This window comes from Heterodontus francisci, chromosome 1 (genome assembly GCF_036365525.1).
Source record: "Heterodontus francisci isolate sHetFra1 chromosome 1, sHetFra1.hap1, whole genome shotgun sequence".
NCBI classification, from domain to species: Eukaryota; Metazoa; Chordata; class Chondrichthyes; order Heterodontiformes; family Heterodontidae; genus Heterodontus; species Heterodontus francisci.
This window is the reverse complement of record NC_090371.1, coordinates 171,253,889-171,274,595: the sequence shown is the minus strand read 5'-3', so window position 1 is coordinate 171,274,595 and position 20,707 is coordinate 171,253,889. Positions and strand designations below refer to the sequence as shown.

At 45.3% G+C, this 20,707-nt stretch overlaps 8 non-coding genes across 8 annotated transcripts; all 8 read right to left on the bottom strand.

The window, feature by feature from the left end:
• Positions 1–1,630: 1,630 nt before the first annotated feature.
• On the bottom strand, positions 1,631–1,701 carry trnag-gcc (transfer RNA glycine (anticodon GCC)). Its single transcript has one exon. It is a non-coding gene; the product is annotated as a tRNA-Gly (tRNA).
• Positions 1,702–4,280: 2,579 nt separating this feature from the next.
• Positions 4,281–4,351, bottom strand: trnag-gcc (transfer RNA glycine (anticodon GCC)). Its single transcript has one exon. It is a non-coding gene; the product is annotated as a tRNA-Gly (tRNA).
• A 2,578-nt stretch (positions 4,352–6,929) lies between these two features.
• Positions 6,930–7,000, bottom strand: trnag-gcc (transfer RNA glycine (anticodon GCC)). Its single transcript has one exon. It is a non-coding gene; the product is annotated as a tRNA-Gly (tRNA).
• Positions 7,001–9,579: 2,579 nt separating this feature from the next.
• Positions 9,580–9,650, bottom strand: trnag-gcc (transfer RNA glycine (anticodon GCC)). The gene has a single exon. It is a non-coding gene; the product is annotated as a tRNA-Gly (tRNA).
• A 2,578-nt stretch (positions 9,651–12,228) lies between these two features.
• Positions 12,229–12,299, bottom strand: trnag-gcc (transfer RNA glycine (anticodon GCC)). The gene has a single exon. It is a non-coding gene; the product is annotated as a tRNA-Gly (tRNA).
• A 2,579-nt stretch (positions 12,300–14,878) lies between these two features.
• On the bottom strand, positions 14,879–14,949 carry trnag-gcc (transfer RNA glycine (anticodon GCC)). Its single transcript has one exon. It is a non-coding gene; the product is annotated as a tRNA-Gly (tRNA).
• A 2,579-nt stretch (positions 14,950–17,528) lies between these two features.
• Positions 17,529–17,599, bottom strand: trnav-aac (transfer RNA valine (anticodon AAC)). Its single transcript has one exon. It is a non-coding gene; the product is annotated as a tRNA-Val (tRNA).
• A 2,576-nt stretch (positions 17,600–20,175) lies between these two features.
• trnag-gcc (transfer RNA glycine (anticodon GCC)) lies at positions 20,176–20,246 on the bottom strand. Its single transcript has one exon. It is a non-coding gene; the product is annotated as a tRNA-Gly (tRNA).
• Between the last annotated feature and the right edge of the window lie 461 nt (positions 20,247–20,707).

The following is a 20,707-nucleotide window of genomic DNA, read 5'->3' as shown; positions in this document are numbered from 1 at the left end:
CTCCTCACAGTTCACAGTACTTCCAAGTTTTGTGTCATCTGCAAATTTTGAATTTGTGGCCTGTACACCCGAGTCCAGGTCATTAATACATATCAGGAAAAGCAGGGCTGCTAACACATTCCCTAGGCTGCAACACATTTCATCATGAAATCTTGCGCCCGCAACACCACAGAAACCTCGCAGGCTGCTGCACACCTCCATTTCATTCATAACCACATTTCCATCTTTCAAACTTCTTCTAACACAACTACACTACACTTTCTCCAAACATACAATCTGCTTCTCGCCCAATACACCTCTGCTTTAAACTCATCATTTTAAAAAGGCCTACAATTTGCAAAGATCATGCCCAACCGTCACAGCAGCCTGTCTCTTTACTAACACTTCACACCACTGCAATATCATTTCATGCAATATGTCAACATCTTCAAGCCACTACCTTTGTTCACATCCAGGTTTAATAGTGGGAGCACGGGGCCAAGGTGGCACTTCAACTGCTTGACGGAAAACAGGTCCTCCCTAGCAAAAGGCACAGTTACACACCTTTACTTACAGCTCAAAGAGGGACTGCTCAATAAGATTGGCACATAGAATTCCTGGCAATTTTGTCACAAAGAAGCAGGGAAAGGCAGAGGTGGCATTGAAGCTAAGTAGACTGAGACATACTACCAGCATCCATTCTGACTTTGTTTCATTCCAGTGTCAGTTGGGACCTGCTTCTATTAAATTAACACATCTATGCAAAGACCAGAGCGGGATTCGTACTCAGATGCATAGATCATGGGCACGACTGTATGCATTAGCAGCTCAACAACACGACCACTAGGCTACGAGAGGCAAGACCCACGACGCTGCTGTACAATTTTGGGTACCATCATTTTGGCTGGACGTCACAGTCTTGAAGTGAGGGAAAGGAGAGTTTTACTAGGATCACATTAGGATGTGGGACTTCAGCTCGACGGAATGATTGCAGAAGCTGGCATTGTTCGCCTTCCAACTGAGCAGGTTAAGTGGAGAGCTTACGCATTTACAATGACACTTGCAGTTTGCTACCAACTCTAAGACCTGTCATGTAAATCAGGTGTGAAGCTCTGAATTGACTCTGGAAAGAAGCAGAGTGAGACCCTGCCACGTCCCATTTCTGCTTTAATACAGCAGCGTGAAGAGCCATGGGATACTTTCCTACATGGAAGGTGATATGGAAATGCACATTGTTGTTGTTGTTGCTTGCGATTGCAGTGTGTGCAGAAAAGCTGTGCCTATGAATGATTTGATGGTAAGAAGTGAGAAGAGAAAAGAGAGAGAAAGGTGAAAAAGTGTCAAGTTGTGCTAATTTTGTTTTGCTCTTGCTAAATGATGAATATTTGTGAAAGCTGATGACTGTGGAGAATTGGAGAGAGTTGATAATGTGATGGCAGTAAGATAAGTGAAAGGATGAGTGGTGTTCTAAGAGGATTGTGTATTTGTAGGTGTTGAAGTAAGATGAAAGAAAAGGGTGCAGTGAAGCAGATGTTGAAAAGTTGTAGCAGCAAAATGGGAAAGACGCTGCGATGTGGCAGGGGGGAGGGGTGGGGGTGGTGCAGTGCGAAGAGCAGGGGAAGAAGGATGGAAATAGCAATAGGAGTATCATTGCATTGGCCAGGAATCGAACCCGGGCCTCCCGCGTGGCAGGCGAGAATTCTACCACTGAACCACCAATGCAATCACAGAATTCACTGGGTTTTTTTTGCTTTTCCTCAAGTTTAATTTGCAAACACTAGCATTTGCCATCAGTGTCCTTTCATCCAAGGACACATTCATGCAATGGTTACAGCGTAGAACAAGGCCATTCCGCCCATTGTGTCCATCACAGCTCTCTGCAAGGGCTAATCACCCAGCTCCACCGCCCTACTTTTTCCCTGTAGCCCTGCAAATATCTTCTCCACACGTCATTGTCCAATTCCTTTTTCAAAGCCACCATTCAATCTGCCTCCAGCACACTCTCAGGCATTGCATTCCGCTTGCTATCAACTCGCTGCGGAAAAAACTTTTTCCTCATGTCGCCGTTGCTTCTTTTGCCAATCACTTTCAATCGTTGCCCCTGCTTCTCCGTCCTTCCGCCAACGGCAACGCTTTCTCCCTATCTACTCTGTCCACACCCCTCGTGATTTCCAACACCTCTATCAAATCTCCTCTTGATCTTCTCTACTCCAAAAACCCACAGCTCCATCTTCTCCAATCTATCCACGGAAATCAACTTCCTCATCCCTGGAACCATTCTCGTGAAACTTTTCTGCACCCTCTTAATGCCTTCACATCCTTACCAAAGTGTGGTGCCCTGAATCACACACAATACCAATCTTTTGCACAGGTTTATCATAACTTCCTTGCTTTTGTGCTCTATCCCCCTACTTATAAGAGCCAGGATCCCATATGCTTTATGAACAGCTTTCTCAACCTGCCCTGCCACCTTCAATCATTTGTGCACATATACCCCCAGGTCCCTCAGCTCCTGCACCCCATTTCGAACGGTACCCTTGATTTGAGATTGCCACTCCTCGTTCTTCCTACCAACACGAATCAATTCACACTACTCTGCATTAAATTTCATCTGCCACTCGTCCGCCCATTCCACCAGCCTGTCTATGTCCTCTTGAAGTTGATCACAATCCTCCTCACAGTTCACAGTACTTCCAAGTTTTGTGTCATCTGCAAATTTTGAATTTGTGGCCTGTACACCCGAGTCCAGGTCATTAATACATATCAGGAAAAGCAGGGCTGCTAACACATTCCCTAGGCTGCAACACATTTCATCATGAAATCTTGCGCCCGCAACACAACAGAAACCTCGCAGGCTGCTGCACACCTCCATTTCATTCATAACCACATTTCCATCTTTCAAACTTCATCTAACACAACTACACTACACTTTCTCCAAACATACAATCTGCTTCTCGCCCAATACACCTCTGCTTTAAACTCATCATTTTAAAAAGGCCTACAATTTGCAAAGATCATGCCCAACCGTCACAGCAGCCTGTCTCTTTACTAACACTTCACACCACTGCAATATCATTTCATGCAATATGTCAACATCTTCAAGCCACTACCTTTGTTCACATCCAGGTTTAATAGTGGGAGCACGGGGCCAAGGTGGCACTTCAACTGCTTGACGGAAAACAGGTCCTCCCTAGCAAAAGGCACAGTTACACACCTTTACTTACAGCTCAAAGAGGGACTGCTCAATAAGATTGGCACATAGAATTCCTGGCAATTTTGTCACAAAGAAGCAGGGAAAGGCAGAGGTGGCATTGAAGCTAAGTAGACTGAGACATACTACCAGCATCCATTCTGACTTTGTTTCATTCCAGTGTCAGTTGGGACCTGCTTCTATTAAATTAATACATCTATGCAAAGACCAGAGCGGGATTCGTACTCAGATGCATAGATCATGGGCACGACTGTATGCATTAGCAGCTCAACAACACGACCACGAGGCTACGAGAGGCAAGACCCACGACGCTGCTGTACAATTTTGGGTACCATCATTTTGGCTGGACGTCACAGTCTTGAAGTGAGGGAAAGGAGAGTTTTACCAGGATCACATTAGGATGTGGGACTTCAGCTCGACGGAATGATTGCAGAAGCTGGCATTGTTCGCCTTCCAACTGAGCAGGTTAAGTGGAGAGCTTACGCATTTACAATGACACTTGCAGTTTGCTACCAACTCTAAGACCTGTCATGTAAATCAGGTGTGAAGCTCTGAGTTGACTCTGGAAAGAAGCAGAGTGAGACCCTGCCACGTCCCATTTCTGCTTTAATACAGCAGCGTGAAGAGCCATGGGATACTTTCCTACATGGAAGGTGATATGGAAATGCACATTGTTGTTGTTGTTGCTTGCGATTGCAGTGTGTGCAGAAAAGCTGTGCCTATGAATGATTTGATGGTAAGAAGTGAGAAGAGAAAAGAGAGAGAAAGGTGAAAAAGTGTCAAGTTGTGCTAATTTTGTTTTGCTCTTGCTAAATGATGAATATTTGTGAAAGCTGATGACTGTGGAGAATTGGAGAGAGTTGATAATGTGATGGCAGTAAGATAAGTGAAAGGATGAGTGGTGTTTTAAGAGGATTGTGTATTTGTAGGTGTTGAAGTAAGATGAAAGAAAAGGGTGCAGTGAAGCAGATGTTGAAAAGTTGTAGCAGCAAAATGGGAAAGACGCTGCGATGTGGCAGGGGGGAGGGGTGGGGGTGGTGCAGTGCAAAGAGCAGGGGAAGAAGGATGGAAATAGCAATAGGAGTATCATTGCATTGGCCGGGAATCGAACCCGGGCCTCCCGCGTGGCAGGCGAGAATTCTACCACTGAACCACCAATGCAATAACAGAATTCTTTGGTTTTCTTTGCTTTTCCTCAAGTTTAATTTGCAAACACTAGCATTTGCCATCAGTGTCCTTTCATCCAAGGACACATTCATGCAATGGTTACAGCGTAGAACAAGGCCATTCCGCCCATTGTGTCCATCACAGCTCTCTGCAAGGGCTAATCACCTAGCTCCACCGCCCTACTTTTTCCCTGTAGCCCTGCAAATATCTTCTCCACACGTCATTGTCCAATTCCTTTTTCAAAGCCACCATTCAATCTGCCTCCAGCACACTCTCAGGCATTGCATTCCGCTTGCTATCAACTCGCTGCGGAAAAAACTTTTTCCTCATGTCGCCGTTGCTTCTTTTGCCAATCACTTTAAATCAGTGCCCCTGCTTCTCTGTCCTTCCGCCAACGGCAACTCTTTCTCCCTATCTACTCTGTCCACACCCCTCGTGATTTCCAACACCTCTATCAAATCTCCTCTTGATCTTCTCTACTCCAAAAACCCACAGCTCCATCTTCTCCAATCTATCCACGGAAATCAACTTCCTCATCCCTGGAACCATTCTCGTGAAACTTTTCTGCACCCTCTTAATGCCTTCACATCCTTACCAAAGTGTGGTGCCCTGAATCACACACAATACCAATCTTTTGCACAGGTTTATCATAACTTCTTTGCTTTTGTGCTCTATCCCCCTACTTATAAGAGCCAGGATCCCATATGCTTTATGAACAGCTATCTCAACCTGCCCTGCCACCTTCAATCATTTGTGCACATATACCCCCAGGTCCCTCAGCTCCTGCACCCCATTTCGAACGGTACCCTTGATTTGAGATTGCCACTCCTCGTTCTTCCTACCAACACGAATCACTTCACACTTCTCTGCATTAAATTTCATCAGCCACTCGTCTGCCCATTCCACCAGTCTGTCTATGTCCTCTTGAAGTTGATCACAATCCTCCTCACAGTTCACAGTACTTCCAAGTTTTGTGTCATCTGCAAATTTTGAATTTGTGGCCTGTACACCCGAGTCCAGGTCATTAATACATATCAGGAAAAGCAGGGCTGCTAACACATTCCCTAGGCTGCAACACATTTCATCATGAAAGCTTGCGCCCGCAACACAACAGAAACCTCGCAGGCTGCTGCACACCTCCATTTCATTCATAACCACATTTCCATCTTTCAAACTTCTTCTAACACAACTACACTACACTTTCTCCAAATATACAATCTGCTTCTCGCCCAATACACCTCTGCTTTAAACTCATCATTTTAAAAAGGCCTACAATTTGCAAAGATCATGCCCAACCGTCACAGCAGCCTGTCTCTTTACTAACACTTCACACCACTGCAATATCATTTCATGCAATATGTCAACATCTTCAAGCCACTACCTTTGTTCACATCCAGGTTTAATAGTGGGAGCACGGGGCCAAGGTGGCACTTCAACTGCTTGACGGAAAACAGGTCCTCCCTAGCAAAAGGCACAGTTACACACCTTTACTTACAGCTCAAAGAGGGACTGCTCAATAAGATTGGCACATAGAATTCCTGGCAATTTTGTCACAAAGAAGCAGGGAAAGGCAGAGGTGGCATTGAAGCTAAGTAGACTGAGACATACTACCAGCATCCATTCTGACTTTGTTTCATTCCAGTGTCAGTTGGGACCTGCTTCTATTAAATTAATACATCTATGCAAAGACCAGAGCGGGATTCGTACTCAGATGCATAGATCATGGGCACGACTGTATGCATTAGCAGCTCAACAACACGACCACGAGGCTACGAGAGGCAAGACCCACGACGCTGCTGTACAATTTTGGGTACCATCATTTTGGTTGGACGTCACAGTCTTGAAGTGAGGGAAAGGAGAGTTTTACTAGGATCACATTAGGATGTGGGACTTCAGCTCGACGGAATGATTGCAGAAGCTGGCATTGTTCGCCTTCCAGCTGAGCAGGTTAAGTGGAGAGCTTACGCATTTACAATGACACTTGCAGTTTGCTACCAACTCTAAGACCTGTCATGTAAATCAGGTGTGAAGCTCTGAATTGACTCTGGAAAGAAGCAGAGTGAGACCCTGCCACGTCCCATTTCTGCTTTAATACAGCAGCGTGAAGAGCCATGGGATACTTTCCTACATGGAAGGTGATATGGAAATGCACATTGTTGTTGTTGTTGCTTGCGATTGCAGTGTGTGCAGAAAAGCTGTGCCTATGAATGATTTGATGGTAAGAAGTGAGAAGAGAAAAGAGAGAGAAAGGTGAAAAAGTGTCAAGTTGTGCTAATTTTGTTTTGCTCTTGCTAAATGATGAATATTTGTGAAAGCTGATGACTGTGGAGAATTGGAGAGAGTTGATAATGTGATGGCAGTAAGATAAGTGAAAGGATGAGTGGTGTTTTAAGAGGATTGTGTATTTGTAGGTGTTGAAGTAAGATGAAAGAAAAGGGTGCAGTGAAGCAGATGTTGAAAAGTTGTAGCAGCAAAATGGGAAAGACGCTGCGATGTGGCAGGGGGGAGGGGTGGGGGTGGTGCAGTGCAAAGAGCAGGGGAAGAAGGATGGAAATAGCAATAGGAGTATCATTGCATTGGCCAGGAATCGAACCCGGGCCTCCCGCGTGGCAGGCGAGAATTCTACCACTGAACCACCAATGCAATCACAGAATTCACTGGGTTTTTTTTGCTTTTCCTCAAGTTTAATTTGCAAACACTAGCATTTGCCATCAGTGTCCTTTCATCCAAGGACACATTCATGCAATGGTTACAGCGTAGAACAAGGCCATTCCGCCCATTGTGTCCATCACAGCTCTCTGCAAGGGCTAATCACCCAGCTCCACCGCCCTACTTTTTCCCTGTAGCCCTGCAAATATCTTCTCCACACGTCATTGTCCAATTCCTTTTTCAAAGCCACCATTCAATCTGCCTCCAGCACACTCTCAGGCATTGCATTCCGCTTGCTATCAACTCGCTGCGGAAAAAACTTTTTCCTCATGTCGCCGTTGCTTCTTTTGCCAATCACTTTCAATCGTTGCCCCTGCTTCTCCGTCCTTCCGCCAACGGCAACGCTTTCTCCCTATCTACTCTGTCCACACCCCTCGTGATTTCCAACACCTCTATCAAATCTCCTCTTGATCTTCTCTACTCCAAAAACCCACAGCTCCATCTTCTCCAATCTATCCACGGAAATCAACTTCCTCATCCCTGGAACCATTCTCGTGAAACTTTTCTGCACCCTCTTAATGCCTTCACATCCTTACCAAAGTGTGGTGCCCTGAATCACACACAATACCAATCTTTTGCACAGGTTTATCATAACTTCCTTGCTTTTGTGCTCTATCCCCCTACTTATAAGAGCCAGGATCCCATATGCTTTATGAACAGCTTTCTCAACCTGCCCTGCCACCTTCAATCATTTGTGCACATATACCCCCAGGTCCCTCAGCTCCTGCACCCCATTTCGAACGGTACCCTTGATTTGAGATTGCCACTCCTCGTTCTTCCTACCAACACGAATCAATTCACACTACTCTGCATTAAATTTCATCTGCCACTCGTCCGCCCATTCCACCAGCCTGTCTATGTCCTCTTGAAGTTGATCACAATCCTCCTCACAGTTCACAGTACTTCCAAGTTTTGTGTCATCTGCAAATTTTGAATTTGTGGCCTGTACACCCGAGTCCAGGTCATTAATACATATCAGGAAAAGCAGGGCTGCTAACACATTCCCTAGGCTGCAACACATTTCATCATGAAATCTTGCGCCCGCAACACAACAGAAACCTCGCAGGCTGCTGCACACCTCCATTTCATTCATAACCACATTTCCATCTTTCAAACTTCATCTAACACAACTACACTACACTTTCTCCAAACATACAATCTGCTTCTCGCCCAATACACCTCTGCTTTAAACTCATCATTTTAAAAAGGCCTACAATTTGCAAAGATCATGCCCAACCGTCACAGCAGCCTGTCTCTTTACTAACACTTCACACCACTGCAATATCATTTCATGCAATATGTCAACATCTTCAAGCCACTACCTTTGTTCACATCCAGGTTTAATAGTGGGAGCACGGGGCCAAGGTGGCACTTCAACTGCTTGACGGAAAACAGGTCCTCCCTAGCAAAAGGCACAGTTACACACCTTTACTTACAGCTCAAAGAGGGACTGCTCAATAAGATTGGCACATAGAATTCCTGGCAATTTTGTCACAAAGAAGCAGGGAAAGGCAGAGGTGGCATTGAAGCTAAGTAGACTGAGACATACTACCAGCATCCATTCTGACTTTGTTTCATTCCAGTGTCAGTTGGGACCTGCTTCTATTAAATTAATACATCTATGCAAAGACCAGAGCGGGATTCGTACTCAGATGCATAGATCATGGGCACGACTGTATGCATTAGCAGCTCAACAACACGACCACGAGGCTACGAGAGGCAAGACCCACGACGCTGCTGTACAATTTTGGGTACCATCATTTTGGCTGGACGTCACAGTCTTGAAGTGAGGGAAAGGAGAGTTTTACCAGGATCACATTAGGATGTGGGACTTCAGCTCGACGGAATGATTGCAGAAGCTGGCATTGTTCGCCTTCCAACTGAGCAGGTTAAGTGGAGAGCTTACGCATTTACAATGACACTTGCAGTTTGCTACCAACTCTAAGACCTGTCATGTAAATCAGGTGTGAAGCTCTGAGTTGACTCTGGAAAGAAGCAGAGTGAGACCCTGCCACGTCCCATTTCTGCTTTAATACAGCAGCGTGAAGAGCCATGGGATACTTTCCTACATGGAAGGTGATATGGAAATGCACATTGTTGTTGTTGTTGCTTGCGATTGCAGTGTGTGCAGAAAAGCTGTGCCTATGAATGATTTGATGGTAAGAAGTGAGAAGAGAAAAGAGAGAGAAAGGTGAAAAAGTGTCAAGTTGTGCTAATTTTGTTTTGCTCTTGCTAAATGATGAATATTTGTGAAAGCTGATGACTGTGGAGAATTGGAGAGAGTTGATAATGTGATGGCAGTAAGATAAGTGAAAGGATGAGTGGTGTTTTAAGAGGATTGTGTATTTGTAGGTGTTGAAGTAAGATGAAAGAAAAGGGTGCAGTGAAGCAGATGTTGAAAAGTTGTAGCAGCAAAATGGGAAAGACGCTGCGATGTGGCAGGGGGGAGGGGTGGGGGTGGTGCAGTGCAAAGAGCAGGGGAAGAAGGATGGAAATAGCAATAGGAGTATCATTGCATTGGCCGGGAATCGAACCCGGGCCTCCCGCGTGGCAGGCGAGAATTCTACCACTGAACCACCAATGCAATAACAGAATTCTTTGGTTTTCTTTGCTTTTCCTCAAGTTTAATTTGCAAACACTAGCATTTGCCATCAGTGTCCTTTCATCCAAGGACACATTCATGCAATGGTTACAGCGTAGAACAAGGCCATTCCGCCCATTGTGTCCATCACAGCTCTCTGCAAGGGCTAATCACCTAGCTCCACCGCCCTACTTTTTCCCTGTAGCCCTGCAAATATCTTCTCCACACGTCATTGTCCAATTCCTTTTTCAAAGCCACCATTCAATCTGCCTCCAGCACACTCTCAGGCATTGCATTCCGCTTGCTATCAACTCGCTGCGGAAAAAACTTTTTCCTCATGTCGCCGTTGCTTCTTTTGCCAATCACTTTAAATCAGTGCCCCTGCTTCTCTGTCCTTCCGCCAACGGCAACTCTTTCTCCCTATCTACTCTGTCCACACCCCTCGTGATTTCCAACACCTCTATCAAATCTCCTCTTGATCTTCTCTACTCCAAAAACCCACAGCTCCATCTTCTCCAATCTATCCACGGAAATCAACTTCCTCATCCCTGGAACCATTCTCGTGAAACTTTTCTGCACCCTCTTAATGCCTTCACATCCTTACCAAAGTGTGGTGCCCTGAATCACACACAATACCAATCTTTTGCACAGGTTTATCATAACTTCTTTGCTTTTGTGCTCTATCCCCCTACTTATAAGAGCCAGGATCCCATATGCTTTATGAACAGCTATCTCAACCTGCCCTGCCACCTTCAATCATTTGTGCACATATACCCCCAGGTCCCTCAGCTCCTGCACCCCATTTCGAACGGTACCCTTGATTTGAGATTGCCACTCCTCGTTCTTCCTACCAACACGAATCACTTCACACTTCTCTGCATTAAATTTCATCAGCCACTCGTCTGCCCATTCCACCAGTCTGTCTATGTCCTCTTGAAGTTGATCACAATCCTCCTCACAGTTCACAGTACTTCCAAGTTTTGTGTCATCTGCAAATTTTGAATTTGTGGCCTGTACACCCGAGTCCAGGTCATTAATACATATCAGGAAAAGCAGGGCTGCTAACACATTCCCTAGGCTGCAACACATTTCATCATGAAAGCTTGCGCCCGCAACACAACAGAAACCTCGCAGGCTGCTGCACACCTCCATTTCATTCATAACCACATTTCCATCTTTCAAACTTCTTCTAACACAACTACACTACACTTTCTCCAAATATACAATCTGCTTCTCGCCCAATACACCTCTGCTTTAAACTCATCATTTTAAAAAGGCCTACAATTTGCAAAGATCATGCCCAACCGTCACAGCAGCCTGTCTCTTTACTAACACTTCACACCACTGCAATATCATTTCATGCAATATGTCAACATCTTCAAGCCACTACCTTTGTTCACATCCAGGTTTAATAGTGGGAGCACGGGGCCAAGGTGGCACTTCAACTGCTTGACGGAAAACAGGTCCTCCCTAGCAAAAGGCACAGTTACACACCTTTACTTACAGCTCAAAGAGGGACTGCTCAATAAGATTGGCACATAGAATTCCTGGCAATTTTGTCACAAAGAAGCAGGGAAAGGCAGAGGTGGCATTGAAGCTAAGTAGACTGAGACATACTACCAGCATCCATTCTGACTTTGTTTCATTCCAGTGTCAGTTGGGACCTGCTTCTATTAAATTAATACATCTATGCAAAGACCAGAGCGGGATTCGTACTCAGATGCATAGATCATGGGCACGACTGTATGCATTAGCAGCTCAACAACACGACCACGAGGCTACGAGAGGCAAGACCCACGACGCTGCTGTACAATTTTGGGTACCATCATTTTGGTTGGACGTCACAGTCTTGAAGTGAGGGAAAGGAGAGTTTTACTAGGATCACATTAGGATGTGGGACTTCAGCTCGACGGAATGATTGCAGAAGCTGGCATTGTTCGCCTTCCAGCTGAGCAGGTTAAGTGGAGAGCTTACGCATTTACAATGACACTTGCAGTTTGCTACCAACTCTAAGACCTGTCATGTAAATCAGGTGTGAAGCTCTGAATTGACTCTGGAAAGAAGCAGAGTGAGACCCTGCCACGTCCCATTTCTGCTTTAATACAGCAGCGTGAAGAGCCATGGGATACTTTCCTACATGGAAGGTGATATGGAAATGCACATTGTTGTTGTTGTTGCTTGCGATTGCAGTGTGTGCAGAAAAGCTGTGCCTATGAATGATTTGATGGTAAGAAGTGAGAAGAGAAAAGAGAGAGAAAGGTGAAAAAGTGTCAAGTTGTGCTAATTTTGTTTTGCTCTTGCTAAATGATGAATATTTGTGAAAGCTGATGACTGTGGAGAATTGGAGAGAGTTGATAATGTGATGGCAGTAAGATAAGTGAAAGGATGAGTGGTGTTTTAAGAGGATTGTGTATTTGTAGGTGTTGAAGTAAGATGAAAGAAAAGGGTGCAGTGAAGCAGATGTTGAAAAGTTGTAGCAGCAAAATGGGAAAGACGCTGCGATGTGGCAGGGGGGAGGGGTGGGGGTGGTGCAGTGCAAAGAGCAGGGGAAGAAGGATGGAAATAGTAATAGGAGTATCATTGCATTGGCCGGGAATCGAACCCGGGCCTCCCGCGTGGCAGGTGAGAATTCTACCACTGAACCACCAATGCAATCACAGAATTTATTGGGTTTTCTTTGCTTTTCCTCAAGTTTAATTTGCAAACACTAGCATTTGCCATCAGTGTCCTTTCATCCAAGGACACATTCATGCAATGGTTACAGCGTAGAACAAGGCCATTCCGCCCATTGTGTCCATCACAGCTCTCTGCAAGGGCTAATCACCTAGCTCCACCGCCCTACTTTTTCCCTGTAGCCCTGCAAATATCTTCTCCACACGTCATTGTCCAATTCCTTTTTCAAAGCCACCATTCAATCTGCCTCCAGCACACTCTCAGGCATTGCATTCCGCTTGCTATCAACTCGCTGCGGAAAAAACTTTTTCCTCATGTCGCCGTTGCTTCTTTTGCCAATCACTTTAAATCGGTGCCCCTGCTTCTCTGTCCTTCCGCCAACGGCAACTCTTTCTCCCTATCTACTCTGTCCACACCCCTCGTGATTTCCAACACCTCTATCAAATCTCCTCTTGATCTTCTCTACTCCAAAAACCCACAGCTCCATCTTCTCCAATCTATCCACGGAAATCAACTTCCTCATCCCTGGAACCATTCTCGTGAAACTTTTCTGCACCCTCTTAATGCCTTCACATCCTTACCAAAGTGTGGTGCCCTGAATCACACACAATACCAATCTTTTGCACAGGTTTATCATAACTTCTTTGCTTTTGTGCTCTATCCCCCTACTTATAAGAGCCAGGATCCCATATGCTTTATGAACAGCTATCTCAACCTGCCCTGCCACCTTCAATCATTTGTGCACATATACCCCCAGGTCCCTCAGCTCCTGCACCCCATTTCGAACGGTACCCTTGATTTGAGATTGCCACTCCTCGTTCTTCCTACCAACACGAATCACTTCACACTTCTCTGCATTAAATTTCATCAGCCACTCGTCTGCCCATTCCACCAGTCTGTCTATGTCCTCTTGAAGTTGATCACAATCCTCCTCACAGTTCACAGTACTTCCAAGTTTTGTGTCATCTGCAAATTTTGAATTTGTGGCCTGTACACCCGAGTCCAGGTCATTAATACATATCAGGAAAAGCAGGGCTGCTAACACATTCCCTAGGCTGCAACACATTTCATCATGAAAGCTTGCGCCCGCAACACAACAGAAACCTCGCAGGCTGCTGCACACCTCCATTTCATTCATAACCACATTTCCATCTTTCAAACTTCTTCTAACACAACTACACTACACTTTCTCCAAATATACAATCTGCTTCTCGCCCAATACACCTCTGCTTTAAACTCATCATTTTAAAAAGGCCTACAATTTGCAAAGATCATGCCCAACCGTCACAGCAGCCTGTCTCTTTACTAACACTTCACACCACTGCAATATCATTTCATGCAATATGTCAACATCTTCAAGCCACTACCTTTGTTCACATCCAGGTTTAATAGTGGGAGCACGGGGCCAAGGTGGCACTTCAACTGCTTGACGGAAAACAGGTCCTCCCTAGCAAAAGGCACAGTTACACACCTTTACTTACAGCTCAAAGAGGGACTGCTCAATAAGATTGGCACATAGAATTCCTGGCAATTTTGTCACAAAGAAGCAGGGAAAGGCAGAGGTGGCATTGAAGCTAAGTAGACTGAGACATACTACCAGCATCCATTCTGACTTTGTTTCATTCCAGTGTCAGTTGGGACCTGCTTCTATTAAATTAATACATCTATGCAAAGACCAGAGCGGGATTCGTACTCAGATGCATAGATCATGGGCACGACTGTATGCATTAGCAGCTCAACAACACGACCACGAGGCTACGAGAGGCAAGACCCACGACGCTGCTGTACAATTTTGGGTACCATCATTTTGGCTGGACGTCACAGTCTTGAAGTGAGGGAAAGGAGAGTTTTACTAGGATCACATTAGGATGTGGGACTTCAGCTCGACGGAATGATTGCAGAAGCTGGCATTGTTCGCCTTCCAGCTGAGCAGGTTAAGTGGAGAGCTTACGCATTTACAATGACACTTGCAGTTTGCTACCAACTCTAAGACCTGTCATGTAAATCAGGTGTGAAGCTCTGAATTGACTCTGGAAAGAAGCAGAGTGAGACCCTGCCACGTCCCATTTCTGCTTTAATACAGCAGCGTGAAGAGCCATGGGATACTTTCCTACATGGAAGGTGATATGGAAATGCACATTGTTGTTGTTGTTGCTTGCGATTGCAGTGTGTGCAGAAAAGCTGTGCCTATGAATGATTTGATGGTAAGAAGTGAGAAGAGAAAAGAGAGAGAAAGGTGAAAAAGTGTCAAGTTGTGCTAATTTTGTTTTGCTCTTGCTAAATGATGAATATTTGTGAAAGCTGATGACTGTGGAGAATTGGAGAGAGTTGATAATGTGATGGCAGTAAGATAAGTGAAAGGATGAGTGGTGTTTTAAGAGGATTGTGTATTTGTAGGTGTTGAAGTAAGATGAAAGAAAAGGGTGCAGTGAAGCAGATGTTGAAAAGTTGTAGCAGCAAAATGGGAAAGACGCTGCGATGTGGCAGGGGGGAGGGGTGGGGGTGGTGCAGTGCAAAGAGCAGGGGAAGAAGGATGGAAATAGTAATAGGAGTATCATTGCATTGGCCGGGAATCGAACCCGGGCCTCCCGCGTGGCAGGTGAGAATTCTACCACTGAACCACCAATGCAATCACAGAATTTATTGGGTTTTCTTTGCTTTTCCTCAAGTTTAATTTGCAAACACTAGCATTTGCCATCAGTGTCCTTTCATCCAAGGACACATTCATGCAATGGTTACAGCGTAGAACAAGGCCATTCCGCCCATTGTGTCCATCACAGCTCTCTGCAAGGGCTAATCACCTAGCTCCACCGCCCTACTTTTTCCCTGTAGCCCTGCAAATATCTTCTCCACACGTCATTGTCCAATTCCTTTTTCAAAGCCACCATTCAATCTGCCTCCAGCACACTCTCAGGCATTGCATTCCGCTTGCTATCAACTCGCTGCGGAAAAAACTTTTTCCTCATGTCGCCGTTGCTTCTTTTGCCAATCACTTTCAATCGGTGCCCCTGCTTCTCCGTCCTTCCGCCAACGGCAACGCTTTCTCCCTATCTACTCTGTCCACACCCCTCGTGATTTCCAACACCTCTATCAAATCTCCTCTTGATCTTCTCTACTCCAAAAACCCACAGCTCCATCTTCTCCAATCTATCCACGGAAATCAACTTCCTCATCCCTGGAACCATTCTCGTGAAACTTTTCTGCACCCTCTTAATGCCTTCACATCCTTACCAAAGTGTGGTGCCCTGAATCACACACAATACCAATCTTTTGCACAGGTTTATCATAACTTCCTTGCTTTTGTGCTCTATCCCCCTACTTATAAGAGCCAGGATCCCATATGCTTTATGAACAGCTTTCTCAACCTGCCCTGCCACCTTCAATCATTTGTGCACATATACCCCCAGGTCCCTCAGCTCCTGCACCCCATTTCGAACGGTACCCTTGATTTGAGATTGCCACTCCTCGTTCTTCCTACCAACACGAATCACTTCACACTTCTCTGCATTAAATTTCATCTGCCACTCGTCCGCCCATTCCACCAGTCTGTCTATGTCCTCTTGAAGTTGATCACAATCCTCCTCACAGTTCACAGTACTTCCAAGTTTTGTGTCATCTGCAAATTTTGAATTTGTGGCCTGTACACCCGAGTCCAGGTCATTAATACATATCAGGAAAAGCAGGGCTGCTAACACATTCCCTAGGCTGCAACACATTTCATCATGAAATCTTGCGCCCGCAACACAACAGAAACCTCGCAGGCTGCTGCACACCTCCATTTCATTCATAACCACATTTCCATCTTTCAAACTTCTTCTAACACAACTACACTACACTTTCTCCAAACATACAATCTGCTTCTCGCCCAATACACCTCTGCTTTAAACTCATCATTTTAAAAAGGCCTACAATTTGCAAAGATCATGCCCAACCGTCACAGCAGCCTGTCTCTTTACTAACACTTCACACCACTGCAATATCATTTCATGCAATATGTCAACATCTTCAAGCCACTACCTTTGTTCACATCCAGGTTTAATAGTGGGAGCACGGGGCCAAGGTGGCACTTCAACTGCTTGACGGAAAACAGGTCCTCCCTAGCAAAAGGCACAGTTACACACCTTTACTTACAGCTCAAAGAGGGACTGCTCAATAAGATTGGCACATAGAATTCCTGGCAATTTTGTCACAAAGAAGCAGGGAAAGGCAGAGGTGGCATTGAAGTTAAGTAGACTGAGACATACTACCAGCATCCATTCTGACTTTGTTTCATTCCAGTGTCAGTTGGGACCTGCTTCTATTAAATTAATACATCTATGCAAAGACCAGAGCGGGATTCGTACTCAGATGCATAGATCATGGGCACGACTGTATGCATTACTAGCTCAACAACACGACCACGAGGCTACGAGAGGCAAGACCCACGACGCTGCTGTACAATTTTGGGTACCATCATTTAGGCTGGACGTCACAGTCTTGAAATGAGGGAAAGGAGAGTTTTACTAGGATCACATTAGGATGTGGGACTTCAGCTCGACGGAATGATTGCAGAAGCTGGCATTGTTCGCCTTCCAGCTGAGCAGGTTAAGTGGAGAGCTTACGCATTTACAATGACACTTGCAGTTTGCTACCAACTCTAAGACCTGTCATGTAAATCAGGTGTGAAGCTCTGAGTTGACTCTGGAAAGAAGCAGAGTGAGACCCTGCCACGTCCCATTTCTGCTTTAATACAGCAGCGTGAAGAGCCATGGGATACTTTCCTACATGGAAGGTGATATGGAAATGCACATTGTTGTTGTTGTTGCTTGCGATTGCAGTGTGTGCAGAAAAGCTGTGCCTATGAATGATTTGATGGTAAGAAGTGAGAAGAGAAAAGAGAGAGAAAGGTGAAAAAGTGTCAAGTTGTGCTAATTTTGTTTTGCTCTTGCTAAATGATGAATATTTGTGAAAGCTGATGACTGTGGAGAATTGGAGAGAGTTGATAATGTGATGGCAGTAAGATAAGTGAAAGGATGAGTGGTGTTTTAAGAGGATTGTGTATTTGTAGGTGTTGAAGTAAGATGAAAGAAAAGGGTGCAGTGAAGCAGATGTTGAAAAGTTGTAGCAGCAAAATGGGAAAGACGCTGCGATGTGGCAGGGGGGAGGGGTGGGGGTGGTGCAGTGCAAAGAGCAGGGGAAGAAGGATGGAAATAGCAAGAGGAGTATCATTGCATTGGCCGGGAATCAAACCCAGGCCTCCCACGTGTTAGGCGAGAATTCTACCAGTGAACCACCAATGCAATCACAGAATTTATTGGGTTTTCTTTGCTTTTCCTCAAGTTTAATTTGCAAACACTAGCATTTGCCATCAGTGTCCTTTCATCCAAGGACACATTCATGCAATGGTTACAGCGTAGAACAAGGCCATTCCGCCCATTGTGTCCATCACAGCTCTCTGCAAGGGCTAATCACCTAGCTCCACCGCCCTACTTTTTCCCTGTAGCCCTGCAAATATCTTCTCCACACGTCATTGTCCAATTCCTTTTTCAAAGCCACCATTCAATCTGCCTCCAGCACACTCTCAGGCATTGCATTCCGCTTGCTATCAACTCGCTGCGGAAAAAACTTTTTCCTCATGTCGCCGTTGCTTCTTTTGCCAATCACTTTCAATCGGTGCCCCTGCTTCTCTGTCCTTCCGCCAACGGCAACGCTTTCTCCCTATCTACTCTGTCCACACCCCTCGTGATTTCCAACACCTCTATCAAATCTCCTCTTGATCTTCTCTACTCCAAAAACCCACAGCTCCATCTTCTCCAATCTATCCACGGAAATCAACTTCCTCATCCCTGGAACCATTCTCGTGAAACTTTTCTGCACCCTCTTAATGCCTTCACATCCTTACCAAAGTGTGGTGCCCTGAATCACACACAATACCAATCTTTTGCACAGGTTTATCATAACTTCCTTGCTTTTGTGCTCTATCCCCCTACTTATAAGAGCCAGGATCCCATATGCTTTATGAACAGCTTTCTCAACCTGCCCTGCCACCTTCAATCATTTGTGCACATATACCCCCAGGTCCCTCAGCTCCTGCACCCCATTTCGAACGGTACCCTTGATTTGAGATTGCCACTCCTCGTTCTTCCTACCAACACGAATCACTTCACACTTCTCTGCATTAAATTTCATCTGCCACTCGTCCGCCCATTCCACCAGCCTGTCTATGTCCTCTTGAAGTTGATCACAATCCTCCTCACATTTCACAGTACTTCCAAGTTTTGTGTCATCTGCAAATTTTGAATTTGTGGCCTGTACACCCGAGTCCAGGTCATTAATACATATCAGGAAAAGCAGGGCTGCTAACACATTCCCTAGGCAGCAACACATTTCATCATGAAATCTTGCGCCCGCAACACAACAGAAACCTCGCAGGCTGCTGCACACCTCCATTTCATTCATAACCACATTTCCATCTTTCAAACTTCTTCTAACACAACTACACTACACTTTCTCCAAACATACAATCTGCTTCTCGCCCAATACACCTCTGCTTTAAACTCATCATTTTAAAAAGGCCTACAATTTGCAAAGATCATGCCCAACCGTCACAGCAGCCTGTCTCTTTACTAACACTTCACACCACTGCAATATCATTTCATGCAATATGTCAACATCTTCAAGCCACTACCTTTGTTCACATCCAGGTTTAATAGTGGGAGCACGGGGCCAAGGTGGCACTTCAACTGCTTGACGGAAAACAGGTCCTCCCTAGCAAAAGGCACAGTTACACACCTTTACTTACAGCTCAAAGAGGGACTGCTCAATAAGATTGGCACATAGAATTCCTGGCAATTTTGTCACAAAGAAGCAGGGAAAGGCAGAGGTGGCATTGAAGCTAAGTAGACTGAGACATACTACCAGCATCCATTCTGACTTTGTTTCATTCCAGTGTCAGTTGGGACCTGCTTCTATTAAATTAATACATCTATGCAAAGACCAGAGCGGGATTCGTACTCAGATGCATAGATCATGGGCACGACTGTATGCATTAGCAGCTCAACAACACGACCACGAGGCTACGAGAGGCAAGACCCACGACGCTGCTGTACAATTTTGGGTACCATCATTTTGGCTGGACGTCACAGTCTTGAAGTGAGGGAAAGGAGAGTTTTACCAGGATCACATTAGGATGTGGGACTTCAGCTCGACGGAATGATTGCAGAAGCTGGCATTGTTCGCCTTCCAGCTGAGCAGGTTAAGTGGAGAGCTTACGCATTTACAATGACACTTGCAGTTTGCTACCAACTCTAAGACCTGTCATGTAAATCAGGTGTGAAGCTCTGAATTGACTCTGGAAAGAAGCAGAGTGAGACCCTGCCACGTCCCATTTCTGCTTTAATACAGCAGCGTGAAGAGCCATGGGATACTTTCCTACATGGAAGGTGATATGGAAATGCACATTGTTGTTGTTGTTGCTTGCGATTGCAGTGTGTGCAGAAAAGCTGTGCCTATGAATGATTTGATGGTAAGAAGTGAGATGGCTTTGAAAAGAGAGAGGAAGGTGAAAAAGTGTCAAGTTGTGCTAATTTTGTTTTGCTCTTGGTAAATGATGAATATTTGTGAAAGCTGATGACTGTGGAGAATTGGAGAGAGTTGATAATGTGATGGCAGTCAGATAAGTGAAAGGATGAGTGGTGTTTTAAGAGGATTGTGTAATTGTAGGTGTTGAAGTAAGATGAAAGAAAAGGGTGTAGTGAAGCAGATGTTGAAAAGTTGTAGCAGCAAAATGGGAAACACGCTGTGATGTGGCAGGGGTGGGGGTGGTGCAGTGCAAAGAGCAGGGGAAGAAGGATGGAAATAGCAATAGGAGTATCATTGCATTGGCCAGGAATCGAACCCGGGCCTCCCGCGTGGCAGGCGAGAATTCTACCACTGAACCACCAATGCAATCACAGAATTCATTGGGTTTTCTTTGCTTTTCCTCAAGTTTAATTTGCAAACACTAGCATTTGCCATCAGTGTCCTTTCATCCAAGGACACATTCATGCAATGGTTACAGCGCAGAACAAGGCCATTCCGCCCATTGTGTCCATCACAGCTCTCTGCAAGGGCTAATCACCTAGCTCCACCGCCCTACTTTTTCCCTGTAGCCCTGCAAATATCTTCTCCACACGTCATTGTCCAATTCCTTTTTCAAAGCCACCATTCAATCTGCCTCCAGCACACTCTCAGGCATTGCATTCCGCTTGCTATCAACTCGCTGCGGAAAAAACTTTTTCCTCATGTCGCCGTTGCTTCTTTTGCCAATCACTTTCAATCGGTGCCCCTGCTTCTCCGTCCTTCCGCCAACGGCAACTCTTTCTCCCTATCTACTCTGTCCACACCTTTCGTGATTTCCAACACCTCTA